The 2,668-nt window shown below is 32.0% G+C and overlaps 1 non-coding gene across 1 annotated transcript; it reads right to left on the bottom strand.

Moving 5' to 3' along the window:
- Positions 1–2,256: 2,256 nt before the first annotated feature.
- On the bottom strand, positions 2,257–2,363 carry LOC148760814 (small nucleolar RNA R71). Its single transcript, XR_016028672.1, has one exon. It is a non-coding gene; the product is annotated as a small nucleolar RNA R71 (small nucleolar RNA).
- Between the last annotated feature and the right edge of the window lie 305 nt (positions 2,364–2,668).

The raw sequence follows: 2,668 nt of genomic DNA, 5'->3' as shown, positions 1-2,668 counted from the left end.
AAGTTCTTGAGATTTAATTTAAATATTTGGAGTTTGTAGCCATCTATTTAATTTAATATATTGGGTTTAATTGTGTTAAGTTATTTTGTGATGTTTTATTTTGAGTTCAGTTATTATTTAAGTTAAGTTTTATGTTTTTATAGGTGTGCTTTGGAAAGAGAGTCTATTTAGTGAAGGAAATGCATGTAAGGTGCAGACTTCATTTATACATGTTACAATATTTTGAGCATATCTTTCCCTACAGAAGTCTAATTGATATGATTCTTAAACCACTAGAAATCTAAGAGGCAAATCTACAACTTTTATGTTTACTACTTCACCCAGTTTACTCTGAAAAATAGTGAAAAATCATGTTGAAGTCAAAGTAATGTAGCGAAGTCTAAATGAGTAACAAAGAGCTTTGAGCACCGCGACCACTATGGAACTAGCACCGCGGCACCTTGATTGGAAATGATAGCTCAAGGTGTATAAGAGCATTGGTGCAGTGGCTCCTAAGCACCTAGCACTGTAGTGCCCAATGCAAAACATTGAAAAAAATGATATATGTTGCTCGGCTCCATGTCACCCAAGCAAAAAAGGCCGCGATGCCCACTAAAGAAAGAAGACTTTGTCGGTGATTTGACTTATATTTGGCATTGGACTTAAGCCCTATTTAATTCCCCTTTAAGAAGATCAGGAAAACAACAATTAAGATAGGATTGTTTGAAGTAAAAAAGGTATTGAAGCTAGCAAAAAAACAAGGAAAGTAAGGAGGGTTACGGATGAAAAGCATGATAATTATTAGAGTTCTTTCTTGTTATCTTTTACTCTCTTGTTTTTTTTAATGTTTATACTTTTTTGGATGATTTTCACATACATTAAGTTGAACTATGTTTTTAATCTGGAATCATAATTGAACCAAATGCGTAGTTTGAGTTTTTAATATTCTTTTCTACTTATGATTCGTAGTATTTGAGTTGTTTATTTCCATCATGTTCTTAATGTGTCTGATTGACAGGCCATCAATTAGATTGATTTCAAAACGTAAAAGGAATTCAGAGTGGGAGTTTAAAGTAAACCATGGATGAAACAAAATATGTTCAATATCAATTGTGTGAGATGATTGATTTGATCTGTGTGTAGAGTAGACATACACTTACATGTCATATGTAACCAAGATTAGAGTTTGAACTTAATAAGTTTTTCTTAATTTCAATTTGCATAGACATATAGGAAATTGGTTAAGATAGATATTTTTATAAGAAACTTGACGAAGACTTATAAATAAATTAGAACTTTAGGTTACCAACTTAAGCTTATCTAGTAAGTAAAAAGGGAATAAAAGGAATTTAGATGAAACATTGAGGGAATATTATGGTTCTAGAACTTTTGATTATTTGATTTTAGTTTAATCGTGACTCTTGATTTCAGTTTAATTTTGATTTTAATTTATTTATTTTTTTAGTAGTTTAAATACGATTATTTGGATAAGATTAAGGTGTTTTAATTTTAGTATGTATCAAAGAGATTTAATTCAATTCTCTGTGGGATCGATACTCTACATTTCACTATATTACTTGTTTACGATACTTACACTTGCGTGGATAATCTGACAACAAGTTTTTGGCACCGTTGCTGGGGAATTGTTTCAAAGTTTCTTTGTTAATATTAATTCCAAGCAATCTTAGTCTTAATTCAAACTTTCTTTTTCTTTGTTTTCAGGCACTTTTGCTCATTGTATGTGAAGAGCTAGAAATTTGGAAATTGTTCCTTTTTTATGTGAAAATTGAAAAGACTTTTCGAAAACTCAAGAGGGAAATTTACTAGTTTCAACTCAATTCAAAACAATGGCTAAACAACAAGGAAATTAGCAAATTCAAGGGCAACTAGAACAAGAAAATAATCCTTCCGAGAATATGTTGTACCTCTCATTCAAAGCTTTCATTCTAGCATCCATAGACCTTCCATAGACTTACCATCCAAGCCAATAATTTTCAAATCAAGCCAGCAATCATTCAAGTGATTCAAACTTTTGTTCAATTTGGCAAATTGCTAAATGATGATCCTAATGCACATATTGTGAATTTCTTAGAGATTTGCGATACTTTCAAAAATAATGGTGTTTCTGATGATGGCATCGGATTAAGACTTTTCCCATTTTCACTAAAAGACAAGGCAAAGAGTTGGTTGAATTCGCTTCCAGCTCGTTCTATTAGTACTTGGGATGATTTAGCTTAGAAATTATTGGCAAAATTCTTGCCACTAGCTAAGATAATAATGATGTGTAAGGATATCACCTCTTTTGTGCAACTTGATTTTGAAACTTTGTATGAGGCTTGGGAGAGTTATAGGGATTTGTTAAGGAGATGTCCACACCATGGGTTACTTAAATGGCTACAAGTTTAGATTTTTTATAATAGTTTGCTGGGACCAATTAGAACTACAATTGCTATACTATAGCTGAAGGTGCACTTCTGAGTAAATCCATTGATAAAGCCTATAATTTGCTGGAGGTGATGGCTTCAAACAGTTATTAATGGCCATCTGAAAGATTAGGGGCAAGAAAAATTGTTGGTATCCATGAGTTTGATGCAATTAATGCTTTGACTTCACAATTGGCTGATCTCAACAAAAAAATTGATAATTTGGGTGTCCATGCTGTTCAAAGCCCTTTTGTGACTTGTGATTT

Source organism: Theobroma cacao, chromosome 9 (genome assembly GCF_053813885.1).
Source record: "Theobroma cacao isolate CCN51 chromosome 9, ASM5381388v1, whole genome shotgun sequence".
NCBI lineage: Eukaryota > Viridiplantae > Streptophyta > Magnoliopsida > Malvales > Malvaceae > Theobroma > Theobroma cacao.
This window is presented reverse-complemented; position numbering and strand designations above follow the sequence as displayed.